The 17,057-nt window shown below is 46.0% G+C and overlaps 1 protein-coding gene across 1 annotated transcript in view; it reads right to left on the minus strand.

Moving 5' to 3' along the window:
- ADGRA2 (adhesion G protein-coupled receptor A2) overlaps positions 1–17,057 on the minus strand; it is a 451,371-nt gene that overhangs the window by 394,077 nt on the left and 40,237 nt on the right. The window lies entirely within an intron of this gene.

Here is a 17,057-nt window from a genome sequence, read left to right on the forward strand (position 1 = left end):
AAACACTTATAAGGTCTCAAAGGTAAGACATTTTGGCTATGCCAATGCTTGTTTACTTTTTGCCATAGATTCATGTATGCTCCATGAATTTGCAGCAAAATAAAACAAAAAACTTTTTGCCACAAGGCCTCTGAGACCACAACAAAAAATATATATAATGAGGTATGGTAGGAATACCCTGATTCAATATATATTTATTTGTGATTTTTATCAGGACTCTGGACCGAGTCCTAAGATGACTGACACCATTTCCTGGTTGATGTGGTGGCAACTAATCAGATCTCAGGAGGAGATCTTTTGGCTTTGCGAATACAATGTTTTAAAATCTTAATTTTTCCCAAATTACTGAATGGATTTATATTGAATCAAAACACACTCTTTCTGGACCAAGCTCTAGTTTCTGCAAAATTTTGTGTAAAGTCGTTCAGTGGTTTGGGGTGTAGCTATGTTTAAAGTTCCTTTATGTTTAAAGTTCCTAAGGCAAAATGAATGGGGAAAACATGTTTTGGGACCCCACTTTTTTCTCTGCCCTCACTTGACAGATCACCCCTAAACTTTCCAAGAGCAAATTAGGAAAAACGTAGCACCTTTTTGGATTTTTTTGTAGAGATTTGTCAAACAGCGCTAAAGTTATTCGCAACATGAACAAGGCATTGCTATGGAAATATGGTCCTAACTATAACTACCCAGTGGCTACCGCCACAAGGTATTGCCACTGTGTAGTTATAGATAGGTCAAAGTTTCAATAGGTAAAGGGTTTTTGGTTTTCAAATAACTTGGTGTCGTTTGATGACTCTTAAAAATAACTTGATGTCGTTGGAGGAATCTTCACAAAAGTTTCCAAAAAAAAGGCCATTCACATCAGCTCCTTCCTGGCAAGTTTTAGGGGGATCCATTAAATGGGGACAAGGAAAAAGGGGGATCCCAAAACACAATATCCATATGCAGTTTTCATAGGGAATTTTAGACAGTGCTACAGCCAAAACAGCTGAACAAAATTACACCAAATTTAGCAGAAATGTAGATCTTTAACCAGAAAGTATGCTATTTCGATTTGTGTTACACCGTTCAGTAGTTATGTAGAAACTAATGTTCCAGATTTAAAAGCGATATTGGCCATTGGCTGAATTAAAAAACATCAGGCCTTCTTATTGGCTGAGGGGGCTTTTTTAGAGCGCGCACTGTGATTGGCTGGTCACAACATGAGCAGAATTTGGCCGCAATTACAAAATTTGGGGACACCGCCCTCTGTCTCAAAAATATTTAGAAAAAGGACATAAGGGGCAGGGTAAGAACACCATGACCCTAAACACTTGTAGCTACCCGTTGCGCCAAAATGCTTTTTTTTCTGTGCCACGTTGTCCTGCGGGAGTGGGATTGGCCGAAAAAAATGAAAAACAATTTGAAGGATGCTATGCATTATTTGTAAAAAGCACATTTTACTCAATTTTGGGAAGGGGATACATGCAAGGAGCCCCCTTTCCCAAGCCAATTTTAGATACCAGTGACCCCATCCCTCGGGCCCCAAAGCAATGCTGTCTTGGGCACCCCTCCACCGGGACGGAGTGAATTATTAGCTTTGCCCCTCTCCCACTGCCTGTGTCTGGCACGCGGCCGATTGCACTAACCACTGCCCCTTGTCCACCCTTCAAGTAGGCAGGGGAAGCAGGGTTTTTCTTCCACCGGCGGAGCCAAGATGAAAGGTTGCTCCTGCCTAGTGAGAGCACAAAGAAAATCTCCCCCGCTCCTGCATAGCCCGAGAGAACGGGGCGGCATGCGGGGAACAGGCGGGCCATGGGGGCTTTAAGGCTGCCCCCAAAGGGCCCCAACTATATACATGCTGTGGGTGTCCCGGGTGGGACTGGGTCACCCAAACAGAAAAGCATGTGGATGGGGCAACAAAAAAATAATAAATGAGCATGCAGAGCTGCTCCTTTATTATTCACTGCAAGGAGAGTCCTATTATTCCCCTGAGCTAATTTGCATATTTTTACTGCTTTGAGGTGCCCCAGTCTGGGAGGAGCCCCACCAACATATTAGATAAGAGTTGTAGGAGGCACCAGAGAGTGCAGCAGCCCCCGGAATCTTTTATTAAAAGAGCCCTATGTTTGTTTCCTGGGGCATATACAACGTGGCCCTGGGAAAAATCTATGGTATTTCTAAGCATTTCTAGAGTAGTCTCTTTTGTTTTGCAGCTGAGGTTTGCAGGTATTATGGTTGCATTATATCACCTGAAGAGTGTGGAAGAAAGATTCTAGCATATGATGTATGTAACACACACGCTTTATTTAAAGGTTTATTGATGAACACTGCAATTATTGTTATTAATGATCAACAAGGTTGAATATGATTTGAATACTATTGGATTTAATGTTTAATCATAATATGATTACTGGTTTGTTTTGATGGTGACTTCTCGACACAGCCAATAGTCTTGCTTTTATATATTGATGTGGTGACAGCTTGACAAAGCCAAAAGGTTTGCTTTGTATATTGATGTGATTATCCCTTGACAAAACCTATCTTTTATATATTCATAACATCACTGATGACATTGGGGATTGTTAAAACTACTGGGAAAGCCACTAAACCCCAAAGGCTTTGCCAATACTTGTTTTAAATAAGCATTCTTAGCATCTACACTGTGCTTTGGACAGTAACTAGTCAAGATAGCTTTTAGTTCCCAAATCTAGCAGAGTGATTTTGGCCTGAGCCACAAAAATGAATTACTTTATAAATCTAAGGGTTAGACCAATACATTTCGCGAAGACACATATTTAAAAGTATTCACAAAAATCTGTAGATGTCTAAATATACACCTAAACCCAAACAGGAGGCTCTTGCACCAGGGAAAAATTCATTAGATTTGCTTTGGGGATATAATGTGAATAAGCATTTTCCTTCTTTTTTTGCTCCACATGGGCAGTGGCGGCATGTAGGGAACAGAAGTGGCAGGCTGGGGGGTGAGTTGAAAAATATATATTTTTTATACACTTACTTTTTCTGCCATCTCTCCTCATCTTCTCCCCTTCCCTTCTCTTCCTGACTCCAAGCCGCAAGAAGCAGGAAGAGCATTGGCTCCCCTAAGCTAATCACAGCGGTGCAATGCAGCATTGTGATAGATCTGAGTGATGTGGTTCGGCGCTCAGACAGGGACTCGGAGCCTGTGCATGTTCCCCACCAGGCTGTGCATTACAGCCTGGTGGGGAATATGTAAAGTGTGCATGACTGTCTGGCCTGCCTAAGATGGCCGGTCAAGCAGTCAATCACAATTAGGGGCTGATTAAGATGTCGATCGGAAAGACGCCGAATGGCATTCGGATTCTCCTAAACTGTTTCAGAACCTATGTTTGCGGCCGACTCAGAAACATTTCCAACTGACCAATTACGATGGAAAGGTAAGCGTTCGGTCAGTCCAAAAAAGTTCTGACCGGTATTACGAGTCTCCGATTCAGTCGGAGCTGAATCATACAGCTCCATGGACGGCATTACCAGCCGGCACATTACGATGTCGGATTCGGACAGCCTTTTCCGAATTGAGCCGTCCGACACGGAACGGCTATCGGAATCTGACTTTGGGGACCCGTAGCAGGCCCCCCTTCATCCTGAGACCTTCGGTTGGTGTCCTTGGGGGTACCCAAAGAACCTCCTCCCTTTCAAACCATGTACAGTGTGGCAGGCACTATGGGGTGCCGGCTACCGGGTGCAAGGTTTTCCGCAACCACCCTTTTTTTCAATGGAAGCCTGTGTTGTTGGTTGGAACACAGGCTTCCATTGAAGTCAATGGGAGTCTGACCAAACGGTGTTAGGAAAGATCGTAATCGGTCTGTCAGACTCGCCAGACCAGAGTCGGTCGGAAACGATTCTGAAAAGGAGTTGGTCGGATTGCTTTCTGACTGACACCGTAATGAGACCCTTAATGTGCACAAACCACTCTCCTCCCTGAGCCACCAGCCCCGCCCTGCCCTAACCCAGCCCAGCAGAAACAAAACAAAATTTTAATAAAATTGTCATTACCATTTTATTTTACTTTTTTTGTACTGCTTTAAGAGCAGTGGGGCGACGATTCTACGTCTCAGCGGAGAAGCTTCCCCTGCACATGAGTAATATATTCCAGGTAGAGAAATCACTTTTCCGGTACCCCTGTACGTTTTAGCATTTTCTCACCTAATTTGCAAGGTTACGGCAGCAATTTTAGGTCTGGCACAGAGACAACTTTAACTCTCACATTGCTTCATGTAATAAAAAAAATCATAACTGGTCTATAATGGGATATTTATGCTACAGATGTATAAAAGTGGCACAAAAACTCTAAATACGCCTAGTGCAACTATAATTCTATAATTTGCACCCATATGGAATTTCATAAGAATCAATTTCATGGCTTTAGGGTAAAAATACAGAATGTGGTTGCAGGTGAAGATTTTCAGTTCATCTTCATTTGTTTGATTTCTGCCTTACATTGACAACATCTAACAGACAGTCTCCCGCTTTGTCGTTGCACTTTCGGTACTTCTGGGTTGTTTAACTGCTTTTGCCTACACCAAGTCTGCATTTGATACCTTTTCCATCAATTAATTCTTCCTAATGATATTCCTGAGCTGCCTTCTTCCGTTTCATATAATAAATTCTACATGCAGGGGAAGTCTCCTACCTGCAGCTGCTTTGTGCAAAATATTAGCGTGTGGCTCGCGTTTTTTAGGAGCTGGATGCTGGGATTGTAAAATACCAACTGCCCAATCTTGAATCCACTTCCTACCTCATTCTTCCCTACACTTTATTTATTTATTTATAAAGTGTTATATAGCGCAAACTTGACCCAAGAGGGTATCAGAGCGTTTTACATTTAGGATCGTTACAATAAAAGTTACATCAGTTACAAGAGCATAGAAAGGTACAGTATACGAAAATAATGTTGCAAGAATTCGTAGGAGGAAGGGAAGGAAGGAGTCATTAGCGGGCAGATGAGGAGGAACTGTGCCCAATGTCCGGCTGGGTAGGTGACGGTCAGGGGGAAACCAGGGCCCATCTCCTCAATAGCTGTCTAGCAGCTCCACCGGATATCAGCCATGTTTCTCAGGTCTCAGCGATCAGGGGAACCAGTTTTGAGTTTATTTGATTTGATAAGTTTATATAGCGTTGGCTAGATCCAGAGGTATCAGAGCGCTTAACCAGAGGATCGTTGTATTACAAGGTAAATCTAAAAAGATTATATATAGCGCTGGCTAGACCCGGAGGTATCAGAGCACTTTACCAGAGGAACCTTGCATTACAAGTTACATCAGTTACCATAGCGTAGTAACGTAGTAAGGTACAATAAACAAACAACGAGGTTGAGAGGATTAGTAGGAGAGGAGGGGAGGAAGTGGCCGTAGCAGGGAGACGAGGAAGAACTGTGCCCAATGTCCGGCTGGGTAGGTGACAGTCGAAGGGGGAACCAGGGCCAATCTCCTCATTAGCTGTCCAGCAGCTCCACCGGGCATCTTCTTCCTTTCCCTGTGTCACTCTTGCAGGTACTTCCCCGTCCCTTCTTTCCCCCTTCATGTCTGGCTTCCTATCTATTTCTTCCTCCTTTTTGTCCTTTTTTTCTGCCTTTATATCTCTTTCTCTGGACCCGATGTAGTCTTGAGAACTATGCTCACATGTGGCCACTAGACTTAAAAACAATGTTTCAAATGTGTCCTCTGGAATTTGCTCTAAAATCCCACAGGCGCACTCATTCTGATGTAAAGTCACCACCTGACTAGAAGCAATACCTCGATGTGGCCTTCAGAAGCAAGCTCAATGCTCAGAAGTGGCCTCACAAGGGGACACAGAGCTCCAGTTGAGGCCTCACGGTGATGGGCAGAGCGGTCCCTACCTTCTGTATTGTGCTGCTTGTTTTGTTATTGGTTTGTAAGGCCTGGCCCCCATCATAAGCCCTGCGGTAATTCTGAATGGACAGCAACATGCTAATTTTGCTTTTCACCACATTTTGCATGTGCTAGTAATTATAGGCATTAGGAAAACTGCAAGCGAAAATGTTTGCATGACTCAGAATTCCAATATGTGTGGTAACTCCTGGTTAACTAATTAACTAACGTTCACAATATTTTTGTAGTCAATATCTTGGTCACAATATTTTTGCAGAACAATTTTCTACATATAACCTTTGTGGTTCCTTGTACTTGAGGCAAATCGGTCAATTCTGAACCCTGGTGTTATGGAATTTACCAAGAGTGGTAAATTCCACATCCCATGTGGGGCGTTCGTAATCGGACCCTTACTGTTTATGTTGCAACAACACATTCACACCTAAGGTTTTCGACCCCCCTGAAGGTGGATGATTTAGAAACACAATGTACGTTCCCTCACAGCTTACCACTTCCCATCAGCAACAAACTAGAATATTTTAAGAAACCTTGGGGGTGGGGTGGGGGGAGAGGGAAAGCAAACATCCTGCTCTAGATGCAAGAATATAAAACATCCTCCTTGGGACTGGCAAGGAACTCTGTTCCAGGCAGGGGCTTCCGCACGAAGTCTCCCAGGCAGCCTTTCCCATAGGGCATGTGGAAATGTTCATATTCATTTGGAAAGTCGAAAGGGCTGGGGAAGAGTTAGTCCCAACGGAACGTGCCCCAGCCAGGGCCGAACTGGCCATAGCGGGCACTGGGCAATCCCACGGTGCGCCACACGGGTGGGGGGTGGTTTGGGGCCCCTGGGGGCCGGTTTTGGTACAGGGACGTTTTTGCAGCATAGCTGCAAAATCGGCCCTGTACCAAAATCGGCCGAAAACCGGCACCGGCAAAGAGCTCGGCAGCACGTCCACTGCCCACGAGTGGGGAGAGCGGGACGGCTGAGCACTTTGCCAGGGCCGGTTGTGGTTCCCAGTCCGGCCCTGGCCCCAGCCTGCCCTGAGGCGGTATGTCCTGCAGTCACATGCCAGAAAAGTGTCAGGGAAAACCAGAAGAGTAGCTTCAGGGGGTGTTTAGGGTGTTACACCCCCATATAATGTATTTTCTGATAAACAGTTGGGGACAGGTGCTTTTGGTCTGGTACGGTGACGGAGCACCAGGAATTTTTACATGCACACAGACAAAAACGCACACACTCTCTCTGTTTAAGAAGTCCTCAAAAATGTTGGGTTCATTTTCAAAAGTGTTTTCTCTCTCGGTACTCCTACCAATACGCATTCCTGTCCCTTTCCACTGTCCTTTAGGCCCCTCTCATGCACCCAGCTTCTCCTAGAATGTATTTTAACATTTTGTGCCAGCCTGATTGCTGGAAAATCAGAGGCTCACACCCCTTCAATCTTACTACCCAAGCAGCGCCCCTGGGGAGAACAGTAAACTGTGGGGCATATTTACTACGAAGTGGCGGAGTGAGGCGTTAGTCTCCTTGGCTTAACGCCGCACTCCGCCACTTTAGAAACGCAGGGCTGCACCATATTTACAAAAATATGGTGCAGCCAGGTCCAGACTGGCCATTGCTGGTACCGGGCAATTCCCTGGTGCGCCGAAGGGTGGGGGCTGGTTTTTGGCCCCTGGGGGCCATTTTTGTTACAGGAAAATCGGCCGAAAACCGGCCCCAGCAAAGAGCTTGGTCGCATCCCCAACCTCCCCCCGGGGGGGCCGGTCGAGCACTTTGCCAGGGCCGCTTTTGATTCCTAGTCCGGCCCTGGGTGCAGCCCTGCGTTCCCCCCTGCGCTGGCGCTAAATTTAGCAACCGAGCACAAACGCAGGCACCCTTGTACCATAGTGCAAGCGTATCTGCGTTGAGGGGAAGATTGTTTATGTCCAGGAAGGTCTCCCTTCCTGCACATAAACAATCTTTAAATGGTGTTTTGTAACTTCTAAGTGTGCTGCTTAATGTCACTTCTAAGTGTTCTGCTTAACGCAGCACACATAGAAGTTGCAAACCGTCATTTTTTTTATTGATTGTGTATGTGTAGGAAAGGTAACTTTCCTGTACATAAAAAATCAATGGTGGTTTGCTGTTTCTATGTGTGTAGCTCAAGGCAGCACACATAGAACAAGCAAAAAGAGGAGAAATTAAACATTTCTCCTTGTTGCGCCAGTTAAGAACAGGTTTTCCCTGGTCTTAATTTTGGCGCTGCCCCATATTTACGCCACCCTTGTAAATATAGGGCAGAGTCAAAATCAATGGGTATTGCGGTGGAACACCCACCGCAACACCCATTGACCTCCCCTTTCACACTAAGTATAGATTGAAAGGGGGCCTTATTCACAAGGCAGCGTTAAGTCACGTTAAGTAACTTAACCCTGCCTTGTGAATAAGACAAAGCGATAGGGGCTTATAAATATGTCCCTGTGTTCGAAAGAATAGGAGTTTCCCAGAAAACAGTGCTCTAAAGCTGAACCAGTCTTCTTCAGTGAGACCAGACTAGTTTGAAAAGACCCTGCCTTGTCTTCCCTCGATGCCAACCTGGCACACATGGAGAATAAGCAAACAGCCCTTGCTGCGGCACAGCAAGAGTGCCACGGGGTCATTATACAAGGAAAATAACCTCCACTTTCTGCAGGTTGAAGGTCAAATAAAGTGGAAATTGAAGTACAGAGGGGCCTCAAGGCCCTTGTGCCCCTTATGCCACTGCACATACTGCGCTATTGATATCTGTATCCCTGAGTCCGTGCCCCATCCAGTTACGCAACCTGTGTGAAAACACCACAACGGGAGCCAATCTGGCTAGCTCGCAGAACATTTGACCACTGAAGCAAAATGATAGAGCCCCTGAAAAGATTGGACACATTTTCAATCAAGAAAAGGCCTCATTGCATGGTAAGACCATTCTTGAGGTTCCAAACTAGCACATGTTAGATGAAGAAAGTAATACTATCCAATCCCAACTTACGATTGTGGCAAGTCGACTTCATAAATCTTCCTCATACTCAAGGAAACAGCTCCTTCTGAAAGACGTTTGCCAAAATATATAGGTTTACAGTGCCGACCTGCACACATATCAACTGCACAATACCATCAAAGTTTTTTTAACATAATGAGGTTTAGATTTACTATTTTAACTAAACAGCTACGTCTTGACAATATGTAGTCAATATTGTGGAGTCGATATATGCACAGGTATTTAATAACATTTCAATGTTTTAACACCACACCCTTCAGAATTGATGCAGCCCATTTTAGTACCCTCTACTGATCTGAGCAGAAATCTAATGGGGTTCCTCCCCCTAAACAAACCACAGAGCCAGCTTACTGATGATACTCATACCAAATCTTTCTCAAGATATCACAGATATCTTGCCCAACTTCATCTCCCCTTACACATGACTGCACCATGAAGGATACCATACATGGGCTCCAGGAGGTGGTCACCATCACCAAAACCTATGTAGTTCCCCAAATACATAAATATTCCTGAGGAAACCAAAAAAAGACTCTGATACTTTGTCTGATTACTGACCAATTTTGACCTCCAGCCACCCCCTCCCTAATTCCCTGCAAGGGTATTTGAAAATGTTGTACTGGCCAAACTTTTCAAATACCTCAAACCTAACAATATAATAAATCCCTATCAGTCATGGGCATTTTTAGACCCAGGAAAAGAGACTGAAACTTCACTCCTAAACAATAGAAGGGAGATCCTTGGCTCCCAAAAGGAAGGCCAAGGATGTGCACCACTGCTGTGGTAGACCATTATGTAGAGTTTAATATCACCAACCATAAAGTACTCCTAGACCGTCCACCAGCAGCGGCCCAGGAGGGAGGAGCTACCAAGTAATGTATTACAATAATAAGGTCAATAATATTGGGATTCACATGTATCAGCTCCACAATATTGGATTCTAATATATATCATCAAAATAAGCTTGCTTACGGGTATATACATTTGCTTTGCTTAACTACACATCTACATGTCTTGACAATATGTTGGTACTCGATATTGAGTGTAGGCTGCAGGTCGATAGACAAACTTAATAGTGTGGGAGAAGGCCAACAAACATTGCTTGGTTTACATCTTTCCTGACCATTCGGACATAGCAGGTTGAATTGAGCCCTTTCTTCTCAGACTTCTCCCACTCTATTGTTTTAATTAATCAGCCTCTATGTAAGTGCGCCAATGTTTGCACTCAAAACTAAGATGACTTTGAGGGAGTGCATGGGCCATGTATGTTATTCAAAAATAGTATGTGTGATTACGTAACATGATCAACTCTACTATGACACCAGTGGCCGAGGGGTAGTAGAGCGTGGCCTTCTGAGCAGCCTTCCACCCTCATGGGATCATGGCATGGTCACGTGAAGATGGGTGGGTCACTATTTCCTTAATGATCAGCATATGCAACATCCCACCTGATATTAATTTAACTGGTTAAACTTCTGCCAAAAACTCTCGATATGGAAAAGTTCACTACAGGAAGTCATGCTCGCATCTGCACAATCTCATCATGCTGACAATCCTACATCTGAAGCCTGTATGGTCTGCAGCCTCGTCTAGCCCCAAAACCCCTACACAGTTTACGGAATTTGGACCTGGGACAGGGTGCATCTCAAAGGTGACTTCTGCAGGCTTCCAGCAAAGTTGGGTTTCCATAACTATGAGGCGCTTTAATACTTCAAACGAAGGGGTGGAGGGGACTGTCTGTAGTTCGCTGCTTCATTTGAGCTAGCACTGTTACTACATTCGCTTTCTTTTTTTGTAAAGTTTTAAATAGAATGCTTTTGTAAGTTTGACTAGCGCATCGCATTTTTGCATGTTTAAACTCAGCCTCAAACTGAAACTAGTGTTGAGTTCAGAGTGTCTGTGTAGCATTTCTATGAAGCAGTTCGCTCAATTATTACATTTTTGCCCTTACTTGTGTTGGGGGGTTGGCAGTTTTGCTTGTGGGGGGCCAATCGGATATATTTGTTGTTGCACTTCCATGTCGGGACCTGAAATAGGAAGTGGTATTCCCCTGTGCCATAGAGAGCCAGGCAGCATGCGCGCTAGTTGTTGGCAGGGCCGGACTGGGAACCAAAACCGGCCCTGGCAAAGTACTCGGCCGCCCCCCTCCCCTCCCCCCCAGCCGGGGGTTGGGGGTGCCGTCGAGCTCTTTGCCGTGGCAGGTTTTTGGCCAATTTTGTTACAGGGCCGATTTTGCAGCTATGCTGCAAAAACGGCCCTGTAACAAAAACGGCCCTCAGGGGCCCAAAACCGGCCCCCGCCAGTGCGGCCCACCGGGGGATTGCCCGGTGCCCGCTACGGCCAGTCCGGCCCTGGCAGGGGGTGTCCGTTAAGTATTTAAGAAGAGTCGATGTGTGGACGCGCAGTGGATACGCTGCCTTTGCGCCAAAAGCAATCCCGTCCGAGCTGTGATTGTGCCACCCAGGCTGGCCATTTTTTACCATCTCCTGGGTAGCGTCAGGTTAGCTCCTCTCTGCAACTTCACTCGCTGGGCAGTAGACACTGTGGTGGTACAGGCCAGGGTTGGATTGGGATTCAAAATAGGCACGGGCACGCAAAAAAAAGTGGCCCGCATTTGCATATTGCCTTTCCTCAAAACACTGCTTCAGCGAAATTTTATTGAAAAAAAAGGGGGGGTGGGGTAAAAAAAAATGCACATATGCGTTTACACTGGTGACTGAAAACAAGTGAGGCCACTTCTACTCAGGCTCCCTGCCCCGCTAGGTATGCAAACATTAATGAATGGGCCGGCCATGCGAGAGAAAGAAAGTGACACCTCTGCCTGTTGCTAAACGTGAGAAAATGAGCGCCCATCTGCCTCCAGAAAGGCCACTCAGACACCCACTGGGCCACTGGCTGTATCCGAACAACAGTGACACTGCCCATATCTGCCCCCCAGATTGCTCCAAAAAGCAGCCCACAGTTGGAACTTGGCACCGGCCACTCGGGCATTGCCCGAGTGCCCGCATTACCAATCCGACACTGGTACAGGCCTTAGTCTGGAGAATAGCTTATCACCTGTCTGCACTAGTTGCTCTAGCTATATGCGGCAGTACCGAGAATAGCACTCAGAGACCAAATGCCTTCACCTAAACCCCAGGGAGAGAACTGCACTCATTAACTTTCGATCCCTACATAAAAACACACTGCACATTTTAAAGCTTCTCGATGTTGAACAATTAGATAATCTGTTACTCACCTAACCCTGGCAATTTGAGAGCCTGGCACCTGATATTGCAATGGTGATTCCGAAAGCCTATAGGATGCTCTACTGCAACCGTGGTGGGCAAGAGGGGTGGGGGAGTTGCAATCATTGTTAAACAGTCCCTTAGATGTTCCTCGTTTGATGTAACACAGCTTGAGGGGGCTGAGGCACCCAGCTTGGGTGCTACATAGTCGGCTAAAAAAAGCTTAGCCAGGTTTTCAATTTATCAGACACCTGGTTATGCGGGTGAATTCTTGGCATCCTTAGAGAAGAGTTTATTTTGGTGTCTTTTGAAATTCTCCGGCTCCACCATGCTGGGAGATTTGAATCTTCATTTGGATAATATCTCAGATCCACACAGCCGATGAATTCTTGATATTACATCCTTTTGGAGCCTGGAACACTTAGTAAATCAACCCACCCACCTTGCAGGGCATACCCTCCGTCCAATCTTTTCAAACTGCCAGACCACGGTGTCAGACATTCATAAGAATGACTGGTCAGACCACGCCATGGTTCATTTTTCATGGGGGGTTGAAGAACTATTCCCTCTCTTCTCCACAGAAAGTGGTCAACCATTCCAAGTGAAACTTTCGCGGCTACGCTCGGTACCAGAATCCCAACAATGTGTGGGGATGCTGAAGCAGATTCCCGGGCAGTGAATGACTGGCTTCTACAGATGGCAAACACTGTTGCATCATTTAAAGAGGGTTCTTGCAAAGCTAAGAGCAGACATTGTTCTACTGCTTGATTCAATTATGTACTCCGGATTCAGCGCTAACAATACGAAAAACTGGAAAGAAACTGGAGAACGGACTACCTGCCGACTGGTAGTGGAACTCCATCGAGCCATAAAGAGGGCTCAAGATGATCTCTTTACAAGGCAGTTAGCAGACTCCAGATGCAGTTCTGGAGATGTCTTAGGAATTGTGAAAAGATTCACACATCCAGAGACCCTTCAACTTCCATTCGAGGCTTCACCAAAGCTATGCGCACAGCTATCAGACTTTTTTATAACAAAATCAGAGGCATTGTGGATGATCTGATGGGATGGGATAGCCCCCCTGTGGTGGCTGTGACAGATGGACTGCTGGGAACACTCATCCAGTACTTGGTTTGCTCCCTTCATGAGTTCAGCCCAATTACACTGCAAAATTCACAACAAGCTCTAAAAACCTGTAAATCCGGTGTGCCTGACGAACCTTTCCCTATTCTTGTTGCCATGGCCAACTGCACAACTATTCACCCTACCCTCAATCTTCTCCTTAGGAGTTCCTTAAGCTCGGCCATAGTGTGTAGCTGCTGGAAACAGGCGAAAGTAATCCCCTTACTAAAGAAGCCATCGGCGGATGGGTCTGTGTTAGCTATATTCAGACCTATTTCGCTACTTCCAGCCATTTTGAAATTTTGGGAGAAGTGGGTTAATCGTCTACAATCTGAATACCTGGAACAACACCAGTTGTTACACCCTTCCCAATTTGGTTTTAGACCAGGCTTCAGCGTGGAATCTACTCTCATTGAGATCTCGGATAAAATTTATCTGGCGGCAGATCAGGGAAAGCAGGTTGCATTGCTGCTCCTCGATCCAACCGCAGCTTTTGTCACAGAGTCCCACTCCATGATACTGCAACGATTAGGAAACATTGTTGTTCAAGGTTCCTCTTCAGCCTGGGGTTAATTGTTCCTATCGGACCGCAGTCAAGCGGTCTGGATGGTACCCCACTCCTCACTAAAGACATCTCTGTATCTGCTACCTGAACAGGATCAGAAAACAATAGTTTATGTCCTAGCTATGTCTTGACAGGACTATGCAAATATTTTGGAGCCTGCCAGCAACCCAACTGAGAAGACTGCAGTTGAGAATGCTGCAGCTAGGTTTTTATTGAAAGTGTCAAAAGGGAGTCATATACAGCATCAACTGAAAGAGCTCCACTGGCTTCCTATCAAGGAAAGAGTCCAGGTCAAAGGGCTCATTCTAACTAAAAGAACTTTCTATGAAACAGAGCTGTGCTATCTAAGGAACAGCATCAGACGGTATACTCCGGCACGATCACTGCGCCGCTCTGATGCTCTGCTGGTGGTGGTCCCTAACCCCCTACATTCCCATGACGCTACATAGGCCTCCGCTCTCCTTCTACCATAACACCCTGATCCGCACCCATCTCCCCCTAAATTTGTCCTTAATTCCTTTCCTTCTTGCAGCTCCAACAAAGACAACTCTCCCTTCGCCTCTGACTCACCAACTCCCGCTCTCAACCTCCACCTTTCCCCACTTTTAAACACTATACCCCAACTCCCCTCTTGTACCCCCACCTCTCCCTGCCCTCCACCACCGTTTCCACCCCCTCCTGTTTCCATTCAGCCACCGAACCATCCGTGCCCTGCCTTACTCTGTCTGGAAAATGAGCTAGACTCTATGATCACCTCCATCTCCCAGCTTGTAACTGCCATTTCACTTTTAAGCTCCAAGATTTCTACCTTTCCATACACCTCTACTCCTTTGGAAAACCCTCACCATCCCACGAGATGCACCTCGCCCCCTCACCCCACTATAGCCAAGCTGAACCTGTCATCTACAAACTTCGTCAACTCACACAAGCCTTTGAATGCCTCCCTTCTGCAACCTGCAACCTGCACCTCCCAGTAACCCTACTATCTACTCTATTCCGACCATCTCCTCTGTCAGAATCAAGCATCCACCTCAATCCTCCCGAGCACCCTGGTATAAACACAATATCCCGATCACCCTTCAGAGCCCAAGTGCCCCCGTCACCAAAACAGTCTTGACAGAGCTGCGCTGTCTGCTCCACAACTGCAGATCTGCAGTAAAACACAAACTTGAAATCTCCGATACCATCACCTTTCACAATATAGACATGCTCTTTCTCACAGAGACCTGGTTCAACGATACCTCTCACTCTATCTTTGATCTCCTATTACCCACAGGCTATTCTTTACTTAGAAATGACAGAACTGACAGCGTTGGGGGGGTGAAGCAGTCATCTTTAGGAAGTCCCTTCAACTGAAGGCTTCTCCTTTCAGCTCCTTTCGCACTTTTGAATGCCTTTCTCTTGAGCTACAATTGCACCACCGCTCACCCATCAGATTCCATGTCATTTACCACCCGCCGGGTAGCGGCCCTTCGTTTATGGAGGAACTCACTGACTTAATCAGCAACCAATACTCGCAAAGTGACAATCAGACCTTTGTGGGTGACTTTAATCTCCACTGGGGCTCACTGCAAGACTCTTCTGCGAACTCGCTGGCCACCTTCCTCACTGCTAACGATCTTATCCAACACTGCACAGAGTCAGCACACTCTAAGGGCTCAATCCTGGACCTCGTCATTTCTAAAGCAGACATGCTTTCTATCACTTTTTTTTTATCACCCCTATTCATGTAGACTGGTCTGACCACCTCCTCATCCCATTCTCTCTTCACCTATCACACTCTATAACTCTTGGCCAACCTAAGAGGGCTACCTCCTGGTTCCGTGATGCTAAAAATATTGACATTGTTTCCCTCTGTGAATCAGCTTTGTTATCACTTCCAAGGCTAGACCCGAACCTAGATGTTGACAAACTCACCTCCCAATGCCTCACAGTCCTTGCAGTCGAAATCAATAACGTCGCTCCTCTCCAAAGTAAAAAGATAAGGCCCACTCCCTCAGCACCCTGGTTCAACAAATCCCTCTATGAAGAAAGAAAGCAACTAAGATTCCTGGAGAAACAATGGAGGCAAGCGCACTCCACTGATAATCTGGCCACGCTTCGTTCAGCAAGATCCAAGTACCACAAGTACATCTTCCTTGAGAAAGCGTCGCACTTCAGAACCCTCCTTGACTCTGCCAAAAATAGACCCAAAAAACTATTCGATCTCATCAAGGTTCCTAACCGCTCTCCCCCAACCTCCAAGCTGGAGGATTCTACAAAGAAAGCAGCGGATTTTGGTATATTCTTTGATGAAAAAGTGAAATCCCTTGTGGCTCAGGTGCTCATCCTACCGCTCCAGAGGAGCGCAAATCCATAGCTATTTGGCAGAACTTTGACCCCATCTCTGAAGATGGCCTCCTCAAGTGCATCCTCGAAACAAAGCCCTCCAACCATTCTCTTGAACTCATCCCCAGTGCCATTGCCATTGACTTCTATTCCCATTCTCTTTCCTATTGGACCACTCTGGTCAACCTCTCCCTCTGTCAAGGCTCCCTTCCTGTCTCCTTCAAAACTGGACAGGTCACCCCTTTGCTTAAAAAACCCACTGCTGATGCGAATGACCTCAACAACTTCTGCCCCATCACTAACCTACCCTTTCTTGCGAAGATCAGAGAAAGATGTGTAGCGAAACAACTCTCTTGTCATATCAAGGACAATGATCTTCTTGACAATTGTCAGTCCGAAACTGCAGCACTGAAACAGCCCTATTGCAAGTGGTTGATGACGCGCTGAGGATACTAGACTCGGGGGGGTCCTGTCTTCTAATTCTCCTCGACCTTTCTGCAGCCTTTGACACTGTCAATCACGACGCTCTCCTCAACACTCTGCAACAGAGAATGGGCATGGAGGGCACTGTGCTTAAATGGTTTGCTTCCTTCCTCTCTGATAGATCCCAAATGATCAAAATAGCGAACAGTCTTTCATCTCCTTTGGCGGAAGGTCAAGGTGTTCCTCAAGGCTCTATACTTGCACCCCCATTGTTCAATCTCTACCTAGAACCACTGGGAAATCTCCTAAGTAAATCCGGGATCCACTATCATCTCTACGCAGATGACACTCAGATCTACCTCAAGGTTACCTCCACTCATGATCTCGCCATCCTAAGCTCGACTCTCGACTCCATTCAAAACTGGATGTCAACTCATCAACTGATTCTGAATCCCTCCAAAACTGATTTCCTCCTCCTCTCTTCCTCACTTTCTCCTCCCCCGGTTCAATCATGGATGGATCAGATGAATCT

The sequence above is a fragment of the Lissotriton vulgaris genome, unplaced genomic scaffold (assembly GCF_964263255.1).
Source record: "Lissotriton vulgaris unplaced genomic scaffold, aLisVul1.2 SCAFFOLD_1248, whole genome shotgun sequence".
NCBI lineage: Eukaryota > Metazoa > Chordata > Amphibia > Caudata > Salamandridae > Lissotriton > Lissotriton vulgaris.